The sequence below is a fragment of the Myotis lucifugus genome, unplaced genomic scaffold (assembly GCF_000147115.1).
Source record: "Myotis lucifugus unplaced genomic scaffold, Myoluc2.0 scaffold_2, whole genome shotgun sequence".
In the NCBI taxonomy this organism is placed as follows: Eukaryota; Metazoa; Chordata; class Mammalia; order Chiroptera; family Vespertilionidae; genus Myotis; species Myotis lucifugus.
The window spans coordinates 5,059,802-5,068,222 of record NW_005871050.1 but is presented as its reverse complement, the minus strand read 5'-3'; positions in this window follow the sequence as shown (position 1 = coordinate 5,068,222).

Sequence of the window (8,421 nt, the reverse complement as noted above, 5' to 3'; positions counted from 1 at the left end):
ATAAACACAACTTATTTGAAATAATTCACATTAAGATGCTTTACACATTTTAAGCACTCAACAAATGTTAATTATTAAACTTTTATAATAAAGGTATTTTATACATATATTAAAATCTTGTTCTTGAATAATATTTAGGCATATAGGAAAGTTGTTAAATATATTGTCATTGTATAACAATAAATTATTAAGTGAAAGGGATTATAAAAAAGGGACATTTGTAATACTTTCAACAATAAAGTTTTTTAAAAAAAGAAATAAACCTTAGTCAAACACCCCCAACCCCACCCCCCCCAAAAAGAAAAAAAAGTAGATTACAAAGAAAGTGTATACTATTGCCCCATTTTTCAATAAAAAGATATCATCTGTGCCCTAGCTGGTTTGACTCAGTGGACAGAGCATTGGCCTGGGGACTGAAGGGTCCCAGGTTCAATTCCAGTCAAGAGCACATGCCCAGGTTGCATGCTTGATCCCCAGTAGGGGGCATGCAGGAAGCAGCCAATCAATGATTCTCTCTCTCATCATTGATGTCTCTACCTCTCTCTCACTTTCCCTTCCTCTCTGAAATCAATAAAAATATATTTTAAAAAAAGATAGCCTATCTAATAAAGACAGAATATGCTAATTGACTGTCACTTTATGGCAAAGATGGTGGCGCCCACAACCAATAAGGAGGGGATATGCAAATGGATGTGACAAAGATGGTGGCAGCCGGGCCAGTTCGCAGGCATTCCGTCCTGTTCCGGGCCTCTGGGCAGTCCATGCGCATAGGCGTGGAGCAGCCAGGGCAAGGCGGGACACTTGCTATGGGGGGGGCAGGGGGTGGAGGGAGCTACAGGAGGGTGGCAGAGACGGAGCGAAGGAGGAAGGCCGCTCTGGCCCAGAGCTAAGGTGGAAGGCGGCTCTGGCCTGGAGCAAAGTTGGAAGGCGGCGGCCAGAGCAAAGGCCTGGGTCCTGGGTGCTAGAGGGAAGCAGGTGCCGGCAGCCAGGGGAAGGAAGGCCTATTCTTGCATGAATCTTCATGCATCGGGCCTCTAGTTGTATAATAATTTAGAGCTCAGAATCTGAAGGTAGGTCTATTTTTAAATCTGTGCATTGTCACTTATTAGCTATAATGAAATAGAGGATGTTAAACTCTCTGAAGGGGCAATATATATATGTTAGTGACCCGGTACATAGATTCATGCACATTGAAAGGAAATTAATTAGAAGGTGGCTGCAGGCATGGCTGGGCAAGATGGGCTGGACATGCCCTGGAGCCAACCTCCCAGGGTCCCTCCCCGACCAGCTGCACCTGGGGTGGCACCATTGCTTGAAGGGCTTCTGCAGAGTGAGCAAAGTCCCTATGACAGGTGAGGTCCCTCAGCCTGGCCTGAGGGATGGGGTGGAAACCAGCTCTCTGACATCCCCCAAGGGGTCCCAGAGTGCGAGAGGGCACTCTGCAAAGTTGCTGTCGTACAGGGTATGCAATGCAAATGCAAGTGTGCAGTAAACCAGATTTGGTGTCAACAATACCCCAGCAACAACATAACTCACTGCCAAAGGTGGAATCGGAGGCCCCGTGAGGAATTGGGCTCCCTCCTCTCTGGTTTCGGGCTGTGTCATCCGAGAACCATTACTGCCAAGTCACTGCAGCTCGGCAACTCCTGTGTTGAGTGTCTGCCCCCTGGTGGTCAGTGCGTGTCATAGTGACTGGTTGGACGGTCACAACACTCTTAGCATATTAGCCATATATATATAGTTTCTCCTTCCTTAGCTTCTATCCAAGAAAGTTTCAAAAATTTCAGGATCTTAGTTTAGCCTGTTGCCCCCAAACACAACTGCACAGGACCCCTCAAGGTCATAGGCTCAGATATAAACTAAGGATTTACCATGTAGATGGACAGGCAGAAGTCACACAGATGGAACAATCAGTTTCAGTGGGAACCAGTGAATAGTTCTCAGACATGTATATAAGGAAATAGATCTATATAGAAACATACATAAGGAAATACACAATCTCTACATAATCTTCTCTAAGCCCTGAAACCATAGGGCTCTATTCATCCAGCAAAGGCAATTCAAACACAACAAAGTCATTTTTATACTCTTTTAAAGTTTGTGAAAACAAGATCCTCTTCTTCCGGCAAGCACTGATGTATGGTACCTTCACTGAGCCTATGCTGAATCCAACCTTTGTTGGCTACCTTTGTTGACTCCTGTGGGGGTGGGAGTGGTCTGGCCATCCCATTTGCAGACTGGGGTATATGGGAATAGAGCCAGACTTGGGCCTCTCAGAAACTCGTAGCTGGTAGAAATGGTGCTTTAGAGTCTCAGCTAATGATTGATCACACTAACCTCCCCACAAGGGATGTCCTGAACAGTAGTGAAGAACCACTTCACAGCACTGGGTTTTCTCCCCCAAAGGAAATGCTCAAATCTGAGAAAAAAATGATCAGGACAACCCAGGAAACTGAATCCTGAGACCCCTTTGCAGACCTCTTCTTCTGTATCTCCCATGCTGAAATGTCAACAAAATTAGTTTTACCACTAGACCAAGTCCATGACCAATATGTACAGGCTGAGAGAGGTGTTTTTATACCTGAAAAGCTTCACAAGCCCTGTTACATTAAGTAGAACCCCTGAGCAGGGGCTGAGAAAGGGGTCCCAGGCAGGGCACTAACCCGCACAAAAACATAGGGGAGGTTCTAAGTAAAAAACATAGGGAAATTTCTAAGTCAAAGAGCACTCTGTGCATCCTTCAGTAAAGAACCATTTTGCAACACAAAGATGAATCACCTCTCAGTTTCACTCCATTCCAGTTAGTTTGTCTGGTTGCCTTAAAACAGGCAACATGCTTCTGTATGAAAGAGGTATTGCTCATGCTGGAGAAATACCAGTTTCCTCCTTACAAAGAGAAAAATCTTTATGTTACTCTAGGCAGAGGCTCCAGAGACCAGCAAACTCTCTGCTGTCATCCCCCCCTTTTTCCCCCACGGCCTCATCTTAGCCCAGTCTCTGACCATTTCAGTCTGGATTCTTATTCCCAGCTCCCAACCAGACTCTCTGACTTCATTCTCTTTTCTTGCCCATCTATTGCCACATTCAGCTGCTCACTGACTACCACATTAAGTCCAGTCCCCGTCCCTTTTTGTTTGGGCAACTGGGGCCCCCATAACCTCTTTAACCAAAATCCCCACTACTTTCCAAAAATCCCTTCCACACCTCCCTGTTAACCATTGTGTAAACTCCTCTATTCCATAGCATGTTATTTCCAGCCTCTCTGCTTTTGCTTATTCTGCTACACTTTCCTTCTTCCTTCTGCCTCTCTAAACCCCACAAAGCCCCACCCCTTTTAGGAAGACTTTCTTGTGTCCTGCAACTAACTTTGCCTTCCCTTCTCTAAAGTCTTTCAGCCCTCAACTGTACCAGACCACCCAGTGTATAATTATACTGTCTTGTGATTTTTTACTTTCATGGAATTCTTAACACCCCAACCTGACTATGTAAGTCTTTCCTCCTGTTTTTGCAAAATACTGAATTTTTACCAAGTCCTCAAAACCCCAGACCTGCTTATATCATTGCTGCAATAAATGGCTTCTCCAATTTCTGTCCTGCTGACCTCATCTGGCTGTTTTGAGGCTCAGATAGGAACCGGTGTGAAAAAGCCCTTTGGAGACACTATTATTGTTGCTGGGCCAAAGCACCAACTGAAGGTTCAGAACTGATTTGATTGCACTAGTTGTTCTGGCCTCCTGTAAACATAGCCCAAATCCTTACATAGAACTGCTAGGTTCAATAATTAAACATAGTTTAAGGGCTCCTCAACAGCTTTTAGCAGAGGACAAGTGTCAAACAGGCCAAAGCCCATGTTTTGACAAAATGATCAAGGTCCAATTGATTTTGTTCCCATGCCCATGAATGGGTCATTGAGCATTGCTCTAGGCAGCAAGGTGGCTCCTAGACAGAGCTATCCATGTCCTCAACAAAGAGCTTTGTATTTTATGAAGGACTTGGCCACCTGGCACAGATACTGTTGGCATTGATATTTATTGAGCACTTACTATGTGTCAAGCACATTATAGCCCTTATCTCACTTATAATCTTCACAAAACCCCTGTTACTATACTCATGTATCAGATGAGGAAACCGAGGCCCATGATGACAGAGCTGTCTGCCTCCAAAGCTCATGCCATGCAACAAATATGTCTACCTTATACATTGTACTCTGGGGTTGAGAACTGAGGATAAGGACTTGGAAATTTTATCAAATACCTTATTCCAGTCTACAACAATCATCACTCAAATCCTACTGGTGCAGCAATTAACCTGTAAATAGGGCAGGAAGAAAATCAAAGCTTGGCATCATGTCCCCATGGGAACCCATCCTTCAGAGGCAGCAGAAGGGAAGAGAACTAGATCATGGCAATTGAGACAAAGCTACCTTCTTAATAAATTGCAGTTGAAGTTGTATATTGTGAGATTCATGAACACAATTATAGTTCCCCCTTTCTCTAAGGAACTAGTTTTTGACCTTTGCAAATCTGAGGAAAGCTGAACTCTCTTCTCATGAAAATGTATAAATGCAAACACACAATTTTGCACATTGTTTCAGAAAAATTCACAGAGCTTTCTGTATCTCAGCCAAGAACTACAGACCCCAGATTGAAAACTCCTGCTTTAAGCAACCCTAATTCTATGTTTTCAAAGTGATAAATTAGGGAACAATGATTCCTTTAGATAACAAGCAAACTTAGGGCAAAACAAGATTTGCTTTATGAAAATTGTTTTCATATAACTTTTACAGAGAATGCCTAAATGCCTGTGGGAGGTGCATTTGCAATTGTGCCCCATGCAGTCAGAAATGATGATGGCACAGATTATCATCATAACTCACCACGATACAGAGCAAGAAACTACACATGGAATGGTAGTAAGTTGGGTCTTGTTTTGTCACTGGAAGGTGGGCAGCTGCTCAGCAAATGGGAGTGGCTTCACTGGATGGGGATTGGATTATAGTCAAAAGGGTCTAAGAACTATGCAAACCTGTAGAAGATTCATATCACAAGTCCACTCCTCCTAAGCAGCTGATGTCTTCATGAGAGGCCAGGTACCTGACGGGGGCAGACTAAGCATATATTGGCTTGCTCACCTGAGTCTACAGTCAACCTCCTTATACTCGCCCACGTTAATCCAAATAGCAGCTATTAATTCTCTGCCAACCACAGGCCCCATTGTTCTTTTACAAAAATATTAGATAATCCCAACCCAAGTCATTCCAAGGCCATTTCCCCCTGGCATCTTGTGTTTTGAATAGACAAGGTCTTTCTGTAATCTTGAATACCATTGTTAGTCATAGCCTGCTATTTCTTCTTCTGAACCCACTTCCAATGTTTGAGCCCTCATACAAAGGTTGCAAAGCATAGATCTGATGCAATAATCCTATAGCAGTGGTCGTCAAACTGCGGCTTGCGAGCCACATGCGGCTCTTTGGCCCCTTGAGTGTGGCTCTTCCATAAAATACCGACTTCTGCGCATGGGCCACGAAGTTTCAATCGCACTGTATGTGCGTGCCCGCACGTGGTATTTTGTGGAAGAGCCACACTCAAGGGGCCAAAGAGCCGCATGTGGCTCGCGAGCCGCAATTTGCCGACCACTGTCCTATAGCACTTCCTTTTTTGAAAAACTTTTTGATTTGAAAATAAGAGTTTGTGTAGTATATTTGAAGGAGCACTGGATCTGCAATTCTAGTTCCTTCATATAGTTCCTCCTCACCTCATTTAGCCTCACTTCTCTCTATCAGAGATAACAATCCCTACTCTGCTTATCTCACAAGCATCTCATAATATTCAAATAAGATAGCGAGTGTATAAATTGTTTACTATAAAGTATTAGACAAACAGAAGAATTCATAACCATTATTTCATTTGTTTCAAACCAGCTCTATGAACTACACAAACTCTTATTGTTCTGCCATTCACTTGCTCCCTTGCTTGAATTTTCTTTCTCATTCAGAAAACATTTATTGAGATCATATTATCACAATGAACTATATGTAGCTCAAGTGAGTGCTTACAAAATAAAAAACAGACTTAGAAAAATAAAATAACACTTCCAAATTACACTGCTAGGTGGCAAAGAAGTGAAAAACTTCCCTTTTCCACTCTTCCTCCTCCCCCTAGACCAGATAGTTTTCCATTATTCTACATTACCTACCTCAGAACATTCTCCCTATTGGAATAAAAAAATTGTTACTCACTTATGAAAAATAAATCCTCGACCCTCTTTGAGACCTCAAAGGCAGTTGGTCCTGTTTTCTCCTGTGAACACATAAGTGGGAATGGGAAGGGGATAGAGAGAAGATGAGGCAGGCTTCTCAGACTTGACTCCTCTATGTCTGAACTGCTCAAGTTGTATATGGCTTTCAGAAGATGGCTGAATACATTTACTTTCCCTCTTTCCCCACCCCCCCTTTTCTAAATTGCAAGTTGTAAAAATGTGTCACCCCCAAATGCACCAGGTGTCTCCAACTTTCTAATTGAGCAAGGCAGACTCCTTCCTAGCCAAGAGCCTTGAAATATTTATCCAAATTTTAGTTTCACTGAATTAATGCCTTAAGCTGGTGAGCAATCCAACTGAAGGTCAATGTTCGTTTCCTAAAGTTGTCCAATGTCTGTGTGGTATTCAGACCTAAAAATGATGACTTTACTCCAGATTGCAAACTCCCCAGAGTGTACTCTGGAGATGGAAGCCAGCCCACATTGTTTTCTGATCAGTCAGCATAAATGATCCTCTCTTTCGAGTTCAAGGTGGGCTCAGAATTAAAGCTGTCTTGAGATAAAGCAGATCAGCCCCCGTCACCCCTGGGGGAAGGCCTCTGAGCTGGGGAATGTGAAAGGCCTCTCTGGTCAGGGGAGACATCTGCTCCCCTTGGCTTTGGGCTATACCAGTTGGCAGATGAAGCTCTCTGTAAATGCTGGCCAGACCAAAATGGTGCCGAGGCAGCCACAGTGTTGTTTAGCAAAAAAGAAAGGAAACATTTGCAAATCCTGTCTTGGTGCTGAGCAGGGACAGCCTGCTGCTTTTCCTCATGGGTCCACAGTGGGCCAGCTCCTAACTGATCAGATTGGTTCCCTGAAACAAATGCATTTGAAAGATATTTTCCATCCCTCCACCCTCCCCCCCAAGGGAAATTCTTGTGTTTAGTCATCCTTACTACAAGGGCTGAGTCAGCAAACTCTGCTTTAACCACAGCTGCTTTCAAAGGGTAAGCTAAGAAGACCAGTCAGTTGAGTAAGGAAGCTTGGCTAAACCTCTTGTACAACCCGAGCTCCAAAATCAGATGGATAAATTGGAGGAATTTCAAGTTGGACACTGCACAACACCTTTGAGTCCTTCTAAGTGGGTCTCAATTACTCTCTAGTATGTTGGTACTACAGAACATTCCAAGAACTCAAATGGACAACAGTTTGAGTGCTTTGAGAGACCAATATGGTGCAGTGGCATGATCTGTTGGCTTAGGACTTAAATCCTGTCTGCCAATAATTAGCTACATTGTTCCCTCTCTCTGGTTCTTAGCATTCTCCTCCTTAAAATCAAGGCCTGGGTAAAATGACCTTAAGGACTCTTCCTGCTCTGATGGTCTACTAGACAATCCAAGGCAGATGGCAAGCTATTCTTTTATTCTTTTCCCAATTTATCAAGGAAAGACACTACCTGTTTTGGGAATGTGGCCCAAAATTTTATTCATCTGTGGTAAAAATGTCTTCCCTGAGTCTAAGCACAATCTCTTTTCTCTTGCTTGGGCCTCTGTACACATGGAGAACCCCCAGGAAAGATTGTTTTCTAAAACTCCTTTGTCAACTCCAAGAGCCCTCAAATCTGAGTTTTGTTAAGTCCTCTACAAGCAAGGGAGACAATTGGTTAGGTTTAAATGACCAAATTTGTCCTGTCATCAGATAGCTTTTCACCCTTTTGGTTGCTATCACTGATGTGTGACCCTAAGAAGACTAAGATTGGGATAAACTAGCTATTAATTGGAAAGTTAGCTCTGTGGAAAGGAGAACGTTACATATTCTAGATCAGACACCTCACAAAAGTTGTCCTAGATCACAGAGAGTATTGGACACATGAGAAAGAACAGGCTGGGTAACATGACACTCTCACTCCTGGTTACATACCTGGATTTGTGTGCCCAATCATGAAAACAGTTAATATTTACTGAACATTTAATGTGCATGTGCTGGTCATTGTTCTAATCACTTTACTTATTCATTTGACCTCATTTAGTCCTCATAATAGTAAAGTTATTATTCATATTTTACAGATTAGGAAACTGAGGCAATAGAGGTTAATTAACTTGCTCAAGGTTAAACAGCTAGTAAGCAGGAGAGCTGATATTCTAACCAGGGAATGCTGGTTTAGGAATCTTCTCTGAACTAC